This window comes from Pseudophryne corroboree, chromosome 7 (genome assembly GCF_028390025.1).
Source record: "Pseudophryne corroboree isolate aPseCor3 chromosome 7, aPseCor3.hap2, whole genome shotgun sequence".
Classification (NCBI taxonomy): Eukaryota; Metazoa; Chordata; class Amphibia; order Anura; family Myobatrachidae; genus Pseudophryne; species Pseudophryne corroboree.
Genome location: NC_086450.1, coordinates 464,442,501 through 464,460,926, shown reverse-complemented (window position 1 = coordinate 464,460,926; position 18,426 = coordinate 464,442,501).

Sequence of the window (18,426 nt, the reverse complement as noted above, 5' to 3'; positions counted from 1 at the left end):
AACAGACAGACCAAAGGTTATATACAAAAAGGCTAAAAATATCAAACAGGAACTAGTCACAAGCCATCAAAGAAATTCACCCAAAAAGAAGAAACCAGAAGGTTACCATTACTGCCTTAACTGCAAAGCATGTAAAAATCAAAATATCACTACAACAAAACCAGAAAAATCCTTTAAATCAAATAAAACTGGGAGGACATACAAAATTAAAGATCATCTAAGTTGTGAAACCGAACAAGTAGTGTATCTACTAGAATGTCCCTGTGGGCTACAATATAGCGGCCAAACTAAAAGAAAATGTAAAATAAGGTTGGCGGAACATATCTACAACATACAAAAAGGACTCAGCACCCACAGTGTGTCAAAACATTTCTCAGATTTCCATAACAAGGACCCACGAGGTTTAAAATTTGTGGCTATTAAGCAAGTATATAACAACTGGAGAGGAGGAAACATCGTAACAAATTTATTAAAAAATGAAACAAAGTGGATACTCGAGATGAAAACCTTATTACCCTATTCACTCAATATCGACATTGAATTGAACGCATTTTTATATATACATACAGTTACAAAGCATCATGTCAAAACCTTTTTACCTTTTTTATATTATTTTTATTTTGTAACCAGTGGCACCTGGTAAACTATTTTTATGAATTTTATATGTTTTCAATGGGAGCACATGTTTGCCGCCTTTTTGAAGAAACTTCCTGTGAGGTACTTCCGTTTTTTAAAGATTGAACAATAAAGTTTTTTAGGCATAACTAAAGGATCAGGAAGTCAATATGCCATCCATGATTAAGTGCGCGGGTACGCACAAAACGCGTTTGAGGCTGAGAGCTACAGTATACCACCTTTCCGGCACGAACATCCAGACGCCTAGCATCAGTGTGACATCATCGAGCCACGACCTACCACCGAGCCGCGAACCGTCTCCGTTGGACGCAGCGGAGTGGTAAGGAATTACAACTCCTTCCTGTTTGCAGCATGGAATTGAATAAGGTAGGAACAGCTAGGGCCTTACCAGCACAGTGAGAACTGGAACGGACTGAGCTCTATCCACATACTCCATAAAGGAGCTGTAAACATACTGCAAAATTACCAAAAATCTTTTTTCCATACAGGTGCCACTTGTATACAAACATTTTTAGAAAATACAGTTATTCAATAGCGCTCGTTATATGTTTTATCAGTATCCCTTTTTTAAACAGAGCAGCTTAACTCCACAAGACAGCGCAGTCGTCAGATACTTTTTCTAGTTTCAATTGAATAGAAGAGTTAAGGAAAGCTAAGACCTTACGCCAGAATTTCAAAATTTTTGTACAAGCCCAAAAGTAATGAAAATATTTAGCATTATCAATAGAACATTTAGGGAAGGAGCCAGATTCTAAGCATGATAAATGTTTTCTCTGAGCAGGTGCAATATTTATTCTGTGTATTGATTTGAAGTGTACCTCCTGTAGATAAACTGAATGGAGAGTGCTCATTATCCTAGGGGTCTGTGTACTAAAGAGATCATCTCTTGATATTGCAGGGATATCGGCACTCCAGGCACGAGTTAATGTATCAAGGTTATCATTTTTTTCAGATTTAATGAGAATAAGGTAGAGTGACTTGACTTTAAAAATATGCTTGGAGAGGGAATTGAGTAAAGCGTCCAGAGGGTGGGTTAAAGTGAACAATGAGTTAACCGGTCTTATAGATTGGACAAAATGTTGTGCTTGTAAGTACAAATATAAGTGACAGTTAGGAAGATCATAGGAATCTTTGAGGGAGGAGAAGGATAATATATATCCTCCTGGGTCAAATAATTTTGTGGCTAGGTTAAGACCTTTCTGAGACCACTGATGAAAAGTAGGGTTAGAGAGGGACGGGGCAAAATTAGGGTTACCCCAGAGTGGAATGAATGAGGATCTAGTATGCGAAGTTTTAAGAGATTTATTTATTTGAATCCAGCTATTATAAGTGTACCAAAATAGTATGTGATTTAAAATATGCTTAGGTATAAGACTGGTTGGCGTATGGAGAAGTGCTCCGGGAGAGAATGGATAAAAGATATGTTGCTCTAGTACTTTATATGTGTGGATGGATGTTTCCATGAGCCAGTCAGCAATAAAATGGAAATGTGAGGCGAGTGCGTATAAGGAAAAGTTTGGGATATTAAGACCGCCTGAGGTTTAAGGTCTATAAAGCTTTTTTAAAGCCAATCTCGACCTCTTACCATTCCATAAAAAAGTGGAGAAAGCTTTTTCCAGACAGCATATGTCATGTTTAGTAAGAAGGCACGGTAGCATTTGTAAGAAGTAATAGATTTTAGGAAAGATAATGTTCTTTAGGACTGCTGCTCTACCAAATAGAGATAACGGAAGTTTGGACCAGGAATCTAGTTGAGAAGAGATTTTAGAGAAAAGAGGGGTGAAATTAGCTGAGTAGAGAGTGTATGGGTTATTAGTAATTTGGACTCCTAGGTATGTAATTTGTGTGGATTGAATATGAAACTGGGCTAAAACCGGGTGGGAACTAAGATTGGGGGGTAGGGTATGAATGGGTAAAATTTCCAACTTGGATATGTTAATTTTATACCCTGAGACGGGGCAAAAAGATGCAATTATGTCTAGAATTACCGGGAGGGATTTTGTCGGATTAGAAATAAAGAGAATCATATCATCCGCAAATAGCAAAACTTTTAATTCTGAGGAAATAATTTGTATACCAGAAAATTGTGTGGTGGAGCGGAGAGCGATTGCAAGGGGTTCGATTGCCAGAGCGAACAGGAGGGGTGAAAGGGGGCAGCCCTGCCGTGTTCCTTTCTGGATTGGGAATGGAGGAGATAAAAACCCATTACAGGCTATTTGAGAAGATGGTGAAGTATAAATTGTTTTAAGGAAAGAGATAAAGGTGGGGGGAAATCCAAAGCATTCCAGGGTAAGGAACAGATGCGTCCACTGTACTAGATCAAAAGCTTTTTCAGCATCTATGGAAAGGATAATTTTTCCACTGGATGCATCCAATCCGTGACACCCCGCCTGGACTGCAGCAAAAACTTTGCGAATGTTCGTGACTGAATGTCTGCCCTTGATGAAGCCTGTCTGGTCCCGATGGACTACAGCAGCGAGGAGAGGATTTAACCGAATTGCAAGAATTTAAGTGAGAAGTTTGTAATCACAATTCAATAGTGAAATGGGTCTATATGACCCAGGGAGAGCGGGGTCTCTTTCCGACTTTGGTAGCAGCTTAATTATTGCTTAATTGAAATATAAAGGCAGAGCATTATCAAATAGAATATAATTGTAAAATGACACTAATATTGGGCTGAGACGCTCTTCAAACAGTTTATAGAAATCCCCGCAGAATCCATCAGGACCAGGCGCCTTGGCCGACTTTAATGTCTTAATAGCCAACCTAAATTCTTCAACAGTGATTGGGTGTATTAATGTAGAGGTTAGATCATGAGGGACCTGGGGGTATGACAATGTATGCCACATGGATTGAGAGATATCTAGGGAAGAAAAGGAGATGGTAGTAGAAGTGTCAGAAGAAATGTCAGAAGAAACAAAGGCAGGAGTGGACTGTGAAAGGAATAGATATCTGCAAAATAGTCTCTCATTATTTGGGAGACCTGCTAATTCGAGGAAGTATGAGTTCCCTCAGGAAGCAGTAATGGATGGACTCTCATTGGGGTCTAGTACCATTTAAAATATTATTTAAAAGTTTGCTGGTCTTATTACTGTATCTATGGAATCGGTAATTAGACGAGAATTGATATTTATCTGATAGGGATTGTAGTATCTCATCGAATTTTGCTTTAGCTGTTAAGTAAATAGATTTATTGGTGGTGGAGGGGTTTAAGCTATAAGATGAATAAGCATTGGAAAGTGTTTGTTGAAGAGATATATACGACTCAGAATATTGTTTCTTTTCCTTAGATTCGTATGACAGGATAGAACCTCTGAGAACCGCTTTCGCTGCCATCCAGTAGAGAGACGGATCTGAGGCAAGAAAGTGTTTGTTGTGTTCATGATATTCTTCCCAGGTTTTGTCTAAGTGAGACTTAAATCTAGGAGAATTGCTCAGTTGGGCTGGAAATCTCCATGATCTATGTGTGGAAATTTCATTTTGAGTTTTTAGTGTTAGCCACACAAGTGCGTGATCTGAAACTACTATTGGTTCTATACAAGAATCTGTGACATGAGTAAAGAGGGTGTTAGATAAAGTTATATAATCTATACGAGATAGAGTATTATGGGCGGAGGACAGGCAAGTGTATTCCTGCACGGTAGGGTTAAGAGCTCTCCACACATCAAACAGTTGTAGCATAGATAGAAAGGAGGATATACCCAATTTTGGTAAAGGCGGGAGGGTTTTCCTATGGTGAGATTTGTCTAGATAAGAGTGAGAGATCAAATTGAAGTCTCCTCCTAATATAATATTAGAGGAGGCATAGGGCAATAGCTTTTGAATTAAAGTTTGAAGGAAAGGTTTGGAATAGGAGTTGGGGGCGTAGAGGGAACATAAAGTATATGAGGTAGAGTATAGTTTAGCCGAGATTATGATATATCTACCCTCTGGATCATTTTCAGTAGATAGAACTTCAAATGGAAGCGCTTTAGAAATTAGTATAACGACTCCTCTAGATTTAGAATTAAAAGGAGAGGAGGACAGTAGTTGGCAATTTAGCATCTGTAATTTGACAGTTTCCTGTTCAGTGAGATGAGATTCCTGGATGAAGACTATATCTTATTTCTGTCTGTTTAGATAAACCAATACCTTGCATCGCTTGGCTGGAGAGTTAAAACCCACCACATTGATCGAGCCAATCTTTAGGGATGTAATGTTAAGTCGCTGGAAGGTGATATCTTCTGTATGATATACACATTAGGAACGGAGCAGGGTGACCTGAAAATAGAGGAGTTACACAGAAAAGGATGACAAGAAGGGGGGGGAGACAAGACAACAAAGCAACAAAAGAAGGCAAATATCTCATGGGTATGGACCTCATAACTGATGAAAATACAACATGCCATGTAGCATAGTGCTTCCGCAGTAAGTGAAAACAAAGAAAAAGACCAGACAACACTTATCAAAGTGAATGAGCATACAATATTGAACATATCGGAGCATGACAGGTGTTCTGGCACCCCAAACATTAATTGAAAAGACCTTTTAGGACTTAAAATAGATGTTAATTATGAAATTTAATTATGAAATTTGAGAATCGAGAGGAAAGGGTAGTATAGTATAACCAGTAAAAGCTATTAGTGGTAAAAGGCAACCATTAGAAGGAGGAGGGGGGGTGTAATAGGACTATATAATAGCAAGATCTAGAGGCTAAATAATAGGTAGAATAATATATCCTGTAAGAATGTGCATAACAATGCAAAATGGCTAGTGGTAATAACAAGCTTATGAACATAACAGAACAGGCATAGAAGGGCAAAGGTTATTTTTGAGCAGGAGGAGGGTCTGAAATATCTTCAGGGATCAGGAGACTCTCTTCTCTCAGAAAGGCTTGAGCATCTTCTGGGGAGTTGAAGTCATAATGCTTGTCAGAAGTCATAAATATGAGTGTGCTCCTTTTTGCATTTTGACATTTTGTCCAGGTCTGCATCCGATTCAGTTACTTATATGGACATTAGTAATATTCATATTCCCTCATCTCCCTTTCCCCCCTTTTTTTCTTTCCTTCTCCTCCTGTAATTATGGGGGGTTATTCCACTCACTCCTCTTCCCTCCCAATTTTGCTTCCCCCATTCATTTGAGAATAATAGGATTTGATTATGCAGTGTAGGTCAATAGCTGGCAATGACTTCATCTTGTCAGCAAAAGAGGAATATAAATACCAAGCATACATGGGCATATGAAGATCTATACATATATAGTCCTTTGGGATTGGCATGTGGCCAGTAATGGGTTAATGGGCCGCTGGATAGTAATAGCAGCATCATTCCATTCTGCATGTCTCATTTAAAATTTCTTTAGGACCGATAGGGGTCATATTTGAATGAATTGTTATTACTACTGATGTTCCTTGTCCTCTCAATCCTTCTGATACTGAGTTACTGATTATATATATATATATATTCTTTTCTCTTTACATAATGAACATTTAAAGCCATGTATCATGTCTGTAGTGCCGCGCTCCACAATCAGTGGAACGCAGCGCTCACTTCCATATTCAGGACTATGCGCTCCATTGAGCGCACACCACTTCCTTATTATGTGGAACGAACGGGGAGGGAGGCCAGCCGTCCGTGGGATCGCGTGACTGGGGACGGTCACGTAACCCCGGGCGGGAATATACAAACAACTTACATTCTGTACTCATTGGTCGATAATAGACACGTGACCGGAGTCGATCACGTGACACAGATTCTGCACTTTATTTTCTATTTTTTACAAACTTCTGCTTCTCGTTTTAATAATAAAGATAGAGATGAGTATTGGTATGCAAAGGACTGCCTTCTGTTGTTACTGTATTTTGATTTTTTGTTAAGTTAGATTTATTGATACAACAGCTGTTTCCAACTACTCCCTAATGATAAGGGTATATATAATGTACCAGTCATAGACTGGGTATATGCTCCTGAGGAAGCTGGTAGTGATCAGACCAGCGAAACGCGTTGAGCCACACTCTGCAGGACCACTGGCATTGGACATACTTTAAAAGATTCCGTGGTATTATATGGACTCTCTGCATCCACTGGATAATAATCCAAGACAAGTTCATCACAGACCCGGATTTTTCCCTGTTGCCATCTGGATCTTATTTGCACAAAATACCTAGGGGGACTCATATCCGGAAGCAAGTCTGGTAACAAATTGTATCACTTAATGACTTGTGAGCAATGTGGAAATAAGAGTCTTAGCCAGAAGCCGTGGACACTATATATAACCAGCAAAAATAGTGCTATCCTGCATTTTTAGATTCACGAATCTTAGCAATTGCTATATTTATACTATTTTCCCCTTTGTTTGAGAAATGGGAGTTTTTATTTCATTTTGCTTTTTATGAATGTATAAATAAATTAAGTGTCATATTTTATATACTGCAATTTCATTATTTGACCAACAGCCGGCGCCAGTATAATTTCTTTTTATCCTGTATATCTGTTTTGGGGAACTGACCTTCCCTATACAGGCTGCCGTTGACAGCGCACTCTTTCATTCTCTCTTTTTTTAGCATTAATTAGGCTACCCACTCTGCTGGTTAACCTCTGCCTCTCCCTTCCCTCTCTACTGGGATACTGCTCTTTTCACGGACAGGGAGGCCAGCTTACAGTCAATAAATTGACAAAACAGTATGTAAATAAGGTCTCATACTACAGTGGCTTTAGTTGAGGGAAGGGACTAGAGAGGTCTTGAGCAACGTAAATTTTTATTTTATTTGTATCTTTGCTTGCTAGAACCAGCCCCATGTACTGTATACAGGATACTGTATTTACATTAAACAGTAAGTAAGTGCTTATGTGAAGTACTGTACTACAGATTTTTCATAGAAGATGCTCAGCCAGTTCGTATGTACACTGATCTTTTCCTGTGGTCATAATTATATTGACTGTAAGGTTCTTAAATGTATGAATGTTAAAAAATTTTTTTAATAAAGTGTAAAGAAAAAAATAGCATTCGCCCACTCCAGGAATCAAACCCGGGACCATGAGCATGGGACCAAGTACACCTCACCGCTAGGCCACGACACCTGGTGATACAGATGCAAACTCAGGTGTGAATATAAGCAGTGATCCTTTTCAATTGGTTCTGCTTATACAGTATTGTCAATGGGACTTGGATGCTCACATAACCCTAACGCCAATGGACCACTGCTATAACAAGTAAGTTTGCATCTGTGTACACTATCTTTATAATTGATTAATTTATTTATTTTTTGGTCCCGACAGAGAATTCATATTTTTTACAGCATCCCTGAAGCACAGTGTTCATTAGTAAACCATGATGTATCAATTTGTGTGTGACGCCCGGGCCGCACATCACTGCCGAAATGACAGTCCAGGCATTGTGAGCCCGCAGTGTAAAAATATGCCTCCTTTATTTACATTGTGCTATACACTTCTAGTTCCTGATTGACTCTCTCCGTCTGACCTTTGGTCTATGTGTACAGCATAACATTACAATTGTCACTGGCCATTTGCCAGAGCTTGCTAAGAGTACACTATTACAGTATGATAACTGTAGTCTACTGTACTGTATATACATCTGCAGCTATTCACTCTACATACTGCACAGTACTGGATTAGTGGAGCATTAGCCAGCCAGTGGTGGAGATATGTATTGCATGCTGTGTATGTGGTCGCACTTTAACGTACCTTTCCTTGCAACACCTCAACAACCTGAGCTATAGCAAAGGCACAACAAATACTCCGTTAGGCGGAGAAACTGCAGCGATGAGGGAGGCTCCATCTGTAATCCATCATAAAGTGGAATTAATCCAAGTTGTCCACACTTGTTTACATTATAAATCTGAACATATAAAACATTAAACTCAAAATCTTCATAAAAAATATATAATAATATATATTATTTAACAAAAAGAGATGTTTTATTTAAATCTTCCCTATCCAAGGCATAATGCACATAATACAATCACACATCATGCAATCAATCAGAAGCGTTCACAATTCTGCAATGCAAATGCATGACCTGTTCTACACATGCGCAGAATGGGGCCTTGTTGGATCGCATACGTGATCCAACCTGAATTAGGCCCTCTGCACACAAACACTTTAGTGATACTTCCATAACAGGCCCATACAGTACAACAAAATATTTATGCATGTCTTAATAGCATTTCCCAGTCACCACCAAGGAATGCCTAGCACTTTTCCAAAACATCTTAATTGCAACTGCACCTTTGTTCGTACATTTTGAGTAACGCATGTACCAAATGTGTTTTTAGGGATTTTCCAGCATGAACAGTATTCAAACAGATCAACTGTTGTGTGTGACTCTGAATCCAAACCTTTATGCCTGGATAGCTGGAGCATTTGCTTTTCGGCTTCATATACCATTCAAAAATTCTATCCTTATTCAACATTTGCCAAAATTTGGATAGGCATAAGTTCTTCCTATACAGTACATGTACCATTACCCGAAGATTAATGATTTGTAATCCATTGTGATCTTATTTTTAGCATGCATCCTGAGTGATTTAGGAATCTTCACTGTTTATAATTAATACAGTTTTTCCGACTCATTTTTAATTTGTAATGCAACTAAACAAGGTTGTCCTTTGGCCCCATTGGTTTTAATTTTATGTATGGATTTACCAGTTAGAGTTACAGTATAATAGTGAAATCAGACATAGATATTAGAGTTGTAAAGTGATTTATAAACCATAATAGCTGTGTTTGCTGAACCTGTTAACTTTAATTTCAAATCCTGTAATCTCTATCAAAGATTTGGACTACCTACATTTAAAATTAATTATGCATAATCAGCGTCTCAAAATCTTGATGATCCAAAACAGGTTGTTGCAGTGGTTAGCTGGTATTCCATACATATGGCATCCATCACAAAATAAATATTTAGGATCTATTAGAACTAAAGAAAACATAGACCAATATAATGAAAATCCAGAACTGGCCCCAAGAAAACATGAGTGGAATTAAAAGATATGTAAAACATTATAATATCATACTATAGCTGGCAAGATAAAGGTAATCCAAATTAATATCTTCCCTTTATTATTATATACCTTAAAATTTGTATTGAGGTACTGGAAGGAGAGATGCTATTTGACCTCTTTTTGTTTCTTTTTAATCTTACCAATATACAAATCCTAAGTATTACAAAAAGATTATTAAAATGTGCGCTAAAACTATTTTGCCAAATCAATCATCCTGCTATTTTGGAGGTCCACACTACCCCACTCCTATGAGAAGTGTTTAATGTGGAAATGGTAAATATTACACGTTTAGGTTTTCACAGATATTCTAAATTTATATAAATTTTTATTGATAGATTAACGAATCTAAAATTTTTAATGATATGCTAACCAATAATGAATACACTGATCTTTGGAAACACAATGCATGTGCTTTCGTTCAAATATTTTATGAAAATTGAAAAGATTTGGAAATATGCCCCCTAATCACATCTTGCTATATTAATACCAAAGTCTACTAGAAAAATATTTTTCTGATTAACTTGGCAACTATGATTGCTCAACTAATTAGTTTAACCATGATATGGAGTTGCTATGACACTAGAGATGTGATGGTTGATTTAAATTTTCCAGACCTGTTCTGTATGCCAAAAAAGTTTATACCTGCTTTTAGAACCACCTTCAGACATTCTTTGATAAAGAAATCTATGTTGAAAGCTGTCACACCTAAGGGCTGAGTTAGGCTTGGGTAGGAATGTGTGGAGCTGACTATGAGATAGTGCGAATTAATCAAGGAGGCTTTAATCAGCTTCTTCCCATAGAAATCAAAACTTAGCTGGGAAGATATGAGCTGAAGGTATTGGACTTTGTGAAGAGCTGTTGGTGCTCTAGCTGTGGCTAGCCAAAAGGTGTGAGAGGGAAAAGAAATAACTTTATTGTACTGGAATGAAAAACTGCTTGAGAACTTGAACTGTGGATAAATGTTTAAAACTGGAACAGGTGGATAACTGTTCAAGAGCTGGAACTGTGGATAACTGTTTGAGCAATGTAACTGTGAACAACTGTTCAAGAGCTGGAACTATGGATAACTGTTTGATAACTGAAAAAATAAATAAAACAAGTGAGCGCTAGTAAAATTGGCTATGAGACAAATATACTTTACATTGACTGCAGCTTCTCAATTTGAGGTGCTGAACCTCAAAAAATCATAGACAATGGTGAAAAACACAAAGAAGCGCTGTCATTGAAAGTATTATACAGTTTATTAAATATATATATATATATAATAATCACAAGTTGGTGAATAAAACCTGGTATCCTCTAATTTGATAACACAGCATATATAATATAGCAAGCATCAATAATTATCAGTAGCAGCAAATGATGGACATATTAACAAATTCCCCTAAAACGATATAACCACCTGTGCTTCAGATGGTAATATAGCACTTGTAATTATAAAAGGCTCCTTGCTGGGAGCTCCACATGTGGGTTAATTAGACGTATAGGCTCATAAAATGATTTTATGGATTTAAAAGTCCATCCGTGGTGTGAATATAAACAGTTCACATTTGTTTTGTCCACTTTATAATATCTGCTCCCAATACTTATTCCGTATTTTTCATCAGAAGTCCTGATGAAACAGCCCCAGGATTGAGGCTGAGAAACGCGTCAAGCATTCCTCCTAGTATCCCGTCTGGTATCCTGCTTCTTTCCATCACCAGAGACTACAAGCACGTCTTCGAACGGCTCAAGCTACAGGCACGTCTCTGACGGCTCCCGCTATATCACTGCAAGTGAGCGGTCCTGAGCGTTCAGTTCACCAATACATTCTGCTTTATTTTCACCCCTTTGGTGCCGCAGTAAGCGGTGTGGGCAGCCGGCGCCCACCATTTCAAAGGAATTACCGAATAATTGCAATCAGCAGAGGTTGGGGTAAGCACAATACGAGACTGTCAAAATAGCGTTCCATGCTTAAATGTCATTGTGCTGTGCACGGAATTGTGCTAATTAAAACAACCTGCTAAAAGCCTTTTCCAAAATACGGAATAAGTATTGGGAGCAGATATTATAAAGTGGACAAAACAAATGTGAACTGTTTATATTCACACCACGGATGGACTTTTAAATCCATAAAATCATCTTATGAGCCTATACGTCTAATTAACCCACATGTGGAGCTCCCAGCAAGGAGCCTTTTATAATTACAAGCTATATTACCATCTGAAGCACAGGTGGTTATATCGTTTTAGGGGAATTTGTTAATATGTCCATCATTTGCTGCTACTGATAATTATTGATGCTTGCTATATTATATATGCTGTGTTATCAAATTAGAGGATACCAGGTTTTATTCACCAACTTGTGATTATTATATATATATATATATTTTTAATAAACTGTATAATACTTTCAATGACAGCGCTTCTTTGTGTTTTTCACCATTGTTTGATAACTGGACTGGAAACGGAATTTAGACCGGACTGGAACTGGAATGATGGCCGGACTAGAACCGGAATAATAGTTCTAAATGAACCTGAAGTACTAGCTAGGCTGAATCCTGAATGATGACATTGGTGTAGGAAGAGTGTTGACAGGCTGAATCTGGAATAATGCCACTGGGAAGTCACCTGATGAAATAACCAGAAAGATTTGAAGATAGAAGAGACTTGGATTACACCCGTAAACAACCTTTTATATTTTTAAATGTACCAATCATATTGAAATAAATATTACATTTATTAATAGACTCTATGGGGGGAATGCAAATGTTTGAAAAGTCGGTTGGATGTCTGTTTTATCCTATCTAATAGACAGGAAAAAACAGATACCCAACTGACTTTTCAAACAATTGAATACTCCCTATGTTTCTCCTAGTACTGTAGGTTGCATAAAATGTGGCACAAAAACAAGCTCCAAATTTTATTAGAGGTATTGCATTTATTAGGGGATATGTTTCTTGTATTCTGGACTTGTCCACTCTTCCACTTACATATTTTGGATGAAGGTATTTAATTACCTTGGGCTTAGAGATACAAGTGTCCTCAGATTCTATCTTGGCCATTAGAATTCATTATCTACAGTATACCCTTGTCAAACTGCTATATAAAACAAATAAAACAAATGTTTTATTGAGAAGCATATTTGATGAAGTAACACTGACTTGTGGTTTGGCAACACTGTGTAATCTTTCATCTAACATCAACAAATATTTGATTTACTGGTAATCTGTAGATATTAACATCATTTTAAATACTTGCAAATCATATTTCTTTCTGCAAACTTCACTGCTCTCTCATACAGCCACCACTCCTCCTTCTATTCTCATTTTACTACCAGTTTTCACCCCATCCACACTATGGCCAGGCTGGCAACCCCCATTACTCATTGTCTTTCTAATCCTTTTATTCTGTCCCCTGTTACCACCTCTACCCCTCTCTCCCAGTCTCCTACATCTCATCCTCTCTCCTCTCCTCTGTCTGCCTCCCTACCCCTCTTCTGTTTCCTCATTGCAATTCACTTCTGCCCCTTCACACCATATATACCACACCACTCAACCCTGCTCTCTCCATCCTCTGCCTGTCTCCTCACCTCTCCTCCACCAGTATCAAACTGCACTCCCTCCCTGTCTCACTCATGCAGTCTCCCTTCCTAGCCAAGGCCCCAGCACCATCATCACACCCTCTTTATCCTTTCCTTCCAAACTACTCCTACCTCAACGCTACAGCAATCCTGATAATCTCATTCACATCTCTCCCACAAACTCATACCCCCTATCCTGTGCACTCTGGAATGCCAGATCTATTTGCAACAAACTGGCCCCCACTCATGACCTTTTCATTTCCAACTCCCTTCACCTCCTGGCCATTACAGAAACCTGGATTACTCCTCATGACACCACTTCTCCTGCTGCTCTCTCTGCTGGGGGCCTCACATTCTCACACACACCCCGACCCGGGGGTCGCCATGGGGGTGGTGTTGGGATCCTTTTACCCTCAAGCTACACATACCAACTTATACCTCCAGAACCTTCTCTTACATTCTCTACATTTGAGGTCCATGCAATACTCCTCTACCAACCTACTAATCTTCAAGTTGCTGAAATTTACCGTCCACCTGGCATTTCCTCCAAATTCCTCGACAACTTTGCTTCCTGGCTACCTCTCTTCCTCTCTTCTGACATTCCCTCCATTTTTCTAGGTGATTTCAACATCCCTATCGATAACCCCACAAAATCACCTGCCTCTAAACTCCTTAACCTCACCTCTTCACTTGGTCTCTCCCAGTGGACGGCCTCACCCTCCCATGTGAACGGGAGCTCACTGGATCTGGTTTTCACTCACCGCTGTGATATTTCTGATTTCTCCAATTCCCCTTTTCCCCTCTCTGACCACCACTTGCTCTCTTTCAACTTATCTATCTCTGCTTCCCCATCTCTCCCTCCTAAGGCTACCATCACGAAGCGTAACATTGAGGCTATTGACACCTCATCCCTATCCTCCCTGTTTGACTCCCTTCTCTCTCCTCTTCTCTCTCTCACATGCCCTGAACAAGCCAGATCCCTATACAATGCATCTCTTACTTCTACCCTTGACTCTGTTGCTCCGCCAACCACTATTCACCCTCGCAGATCAACACCTCAACCCTGGCACACCAAATGCACCAGATATCTACAAAAATGCTCACGTACTGCCGAGCGACAGTGGAGGAAATCACGCTCTAAAGCAGACTTCCTCCATTTCAAATTAATGCTCTCATCCTTCAGTACTGCCCTTTCCCTTGCTAAACAATCATACTTCAAAATCGTCATTTCTACCCAGTCTTCCAACCCCCGGCGCCTCTTTGCCACTGTTAACTCCCTCCTCTGCCCACCACCACCTCCTCTCCCTTCCTCATTGTCTGCTCTTGACTTTGCCACTTATTTCACATCCAAGATTGACTCCATACGTCAGGATATCACATCCCACCAGACCAGCAACCAGCCACCACCCATCCCTTGCCACCCCTCCCCTTCCCTCTTACCAACTCTGACATCTTTCTCCCATGTATCTGGCGAGAAAGTCATGGCCCTCATCCGTTCCTCCCCCCCACAACCTCCCCGCTCGACCCTATCCCCTCTCACCTCCTCCGCTACCTCTCTCCTTCTGCCTGTTCCCATCTTGCCCACCTTCTCAATCTCTCCCTTTCATCAGGCACTGTCCCCTCTGCCTTCAAGCATGCTCTTGTCTCCCCTATTCTTAAAAACCTACCCTTGATCCTAACACTCTCTCCAACTATCGACCCATCTCTCTCCTCCCCTTTGCCTCCAAACTTCTTGAGCGTATTGTCTATAATCGCCTCACTGCCTTTCTTTCCTCTCACTCACTGCTTGACCCATTCCAGTCTGGTTTCCATTCTCTCCACTCCACTGAAACTGCCCTCACAAAAGTCTGCAATGACCTCCATGCAGCCAAATCTATGGGCCACTACTCTCTGCTTATTCTTCTTGACCTCTCTGCTGCTTTTGACACTGTGGACCACCCCCTCCTTCTGCAAATCCTTCACTCTCTTGGTCTGCGTGATACTGCCCTCTCCTGGCTGTCCTCCTACCTCTCTGATCGTTCCTTCTCTGTCTCCTCTCATGATGCTACCTCCCCCCCACTTCCACTAACTGTTGGTGTCCCCCAAGGCTCTGTTCTTGGTCCTCTCCTTTTCTCTCTCTATACGTCCTCTTTAGGTGAACTCATTAGTTCTTTTAACTTCCAATACCACCTCTATGCTGATGACACTCAAATCTACATCTCCTCCCCTGATCTCTCCACGGTTCTCCTCACTCGTACCTCAAACTGTCTTTCTGCTATCTCTTCCTGGATGTCTCAGCGCTTTCTTAAACTCAACATGTCTAAGACTGAGCTGATCATCTTCCCACCCTCCCGCACAGCCTCACCTCCCACAATCTCATTATCCATTGATGACACGACTATCTCCCCTAGCCCCCAAGTACGCTGTCTTGGCGTAATCCTTGACTCCTCCCTCTCCTTCAAACCACACATTCAGCACCTCTCACAAACCTGTCATTTTCATCTCAAAAACATTTCCAGAATCAGACCTTTTCTCCTAGGATGCCACTAAGATCATTATTCACTCACTGATTATTTCCAGACTGGACTACTGTAATCTCCTCCTAACTGGCCTCCCTGACAATTACCTCTCTCCACTCCAATCTATCCTCAATACTGCTGCCCGGCTCATCTTCCTCACCAAACGCACTACGTCTACCTCCCCTCTCCTACAGGCCCTCCACTGGCTTCCCTTCCCTTTCAGAATCCAATTCAAACTTCTCACACTCACTTACAAAGCTCTCACCCACTCCTCTCCCATCTACATCTCTGACCTTATCTCCCTTTACTCTCCCACCCGTCCTCTTCGCTCTGCTAATGCACGCCAACTCTCCTGTGTTCTGATTACTTCCTCCCACTCCTATCTCCAAGATTTTTCACGTGCTGCTCCCTTTCTCTGGAATTCTTTACCTCTCCCCCTCATACTCTCCACCTCTCTACAAAACTTCAAACGGGCTCTTAAGACCCATTTCTTTACCAAACCTAGCCAAATCTCAACCTAACCCTCTGTTCCGCGCTCTCTATGTACCCCATCTGTGTCACCCATGTCTGTCTACTCCTCCCCTTAGAATGTAAGCTCTCACGAGTAGGGCCCTCTTCCCTAATGTGCTTATACGTTTCTTACTTTAATAATCCTCAACTGCCCAGATCCCACAGTTTTTTGGCCACCTGGAACTTATCTCTATGTTTACTGGTGTAGCTATGCTTAGTTGCCCTGTACTTGTCCTATATTGTCTTCAACTGTAAGTCACTGTTTTCCTGTTTTGATTATGTGCATATGTACTCTGTAATTGGGCGCTGCGGAACCCTTGTGGCGCCATATAAATAAAGGATAATAATAATAATATACTATGCCATCCCCCTCCCCTTAATAAGTGAATGGCAAAATCTGATTTAATTTTAACATAAAGATTTTGGGTTTCCTATATTATTTCTACCTCTGCTTGCTCACCAATTATAAAATGGCTTCTATGGCATTTGTCTATTATGGAGGGAGTTCCTGTGCTAGACCTCCTTCTCTCTGCAACAACCTTAATGAAACTCCTGGAACCCTTTTGACTCTGGCTACTTCTCAATTTGATATTTTTTCTTGGTTTATGTGTCCATGGTGGTTCCTATGGGACAACCTCCAGCTGGTCCTATACTGATTCACATTACACTTCTACTTACTCTATTGTGACTGTAATTGGTGTGTCTCCGTGGCTTCTTGTACCCTTCCCATTGTCCACTTCTGCTTCACACTCTATATTTTTTCAACACTTCCACTTTTTGAATGTATAATTTTTTATTAAAAAATAATAATCGCCATTAAATAATATAGTATGATGGATTGTCAGAGAGAATACATATAGGACATCAGCAATGAGCCCAACATAACAACATAACTTGATGGCTGGCGGTCTTTCCCCACCACACACACACCAGATACAAAAGTGTCTTTTGTATGAAGCAAAAAAGGAGTGGCTTGTGATGAATGAAGGATCACAGCATTGACACATACTCTTGTTTTGTACCAAGCAGTGGAATTGAAAAAAAAAATGTATTTGATTGTGAATCAAGCATAGTAAGGAGAGGGTATAATTTTTCCTAAAATTTGCCAACACTGGATTCCTTATGAAGGGTAGCATTGACCCGTCCATGCAAATAAAAAAACAAAACCTAAATTTATGAGCAAAAAAAGGAAGAGCAGAATGGCCATTCTGTATCCAATATTAAAAAAGACATTTGCGTGCCACTGCCGAGATTATTAATACAAGTTTTACCCATTGGTCAAGTATAACCAAGACTGACCATTCACGAGTAAGGGGAACATATTCTAGTAAATGAGTATATGTATAATCTTGAACATGACATCAAAACAACTTATCGAGGGCGCAATCCCACATACAATGTACAAAAGATGCATCTGATGTCTCACACATCAGGCAATCCCTAAAATCTGAGAGGCCCATAGTACTGCAATGATGAGGGGACAATAAACCATAGTGGTAGGTGCTCAAAAAATCTCCCTATAAGAGCAGGCTGTCAACATCTAACATGAATAGGTCAGGGAGTGGAACACTTGGTCTAAAGAGAGGGTGGAAGGAGTCTGGGTCCAGTTTGACAGGACTGTAACAATCTTAAGGCGGGTACATACTACCCGATTGTGGAATGCTGGCGACAGATGACTATATCGTTGAACGATATAGTGTTCAATGATATAGTGCGTACACACTGAACATTATCGTTTAATGATAACGTTCAGTGACGTCACCGCCGGCATTCCCGAACCTGCAGGTCAGCCAGACATTGACGGGTTGAGCTACATGTCAGCTCAATATTGGTGATCGCTGAATGGTGTGAGGGAGCATGCATTGTTCATTGGTCACCAATATTGCCCCCATACACACCGGACAATATAGGCCTAAAAGTAAATGATAATGACACTTTCATTGTCATTATCGTTTATTTGTTAGGCTGAAATCGCTAGTGTGTACCCCCCCTTTAGCATTATCCAAAGAAATACTGTACATAGAGAGCTATAAAGTACACTAAGATGATCATGTTATTGTTTAGTAACAGACGACCTAATAAGGAGTCAAGAGTTTTTGATCAGTCAGCCAATGAAAAGGAGGCAATGACTGAATGGGCATAATGAAGTGGTTGAAGAAAAGCAAAAGTATGAGTAGGGGGTAGCTCAGATTTATAACCTTCCTCTTATGTTTTAAC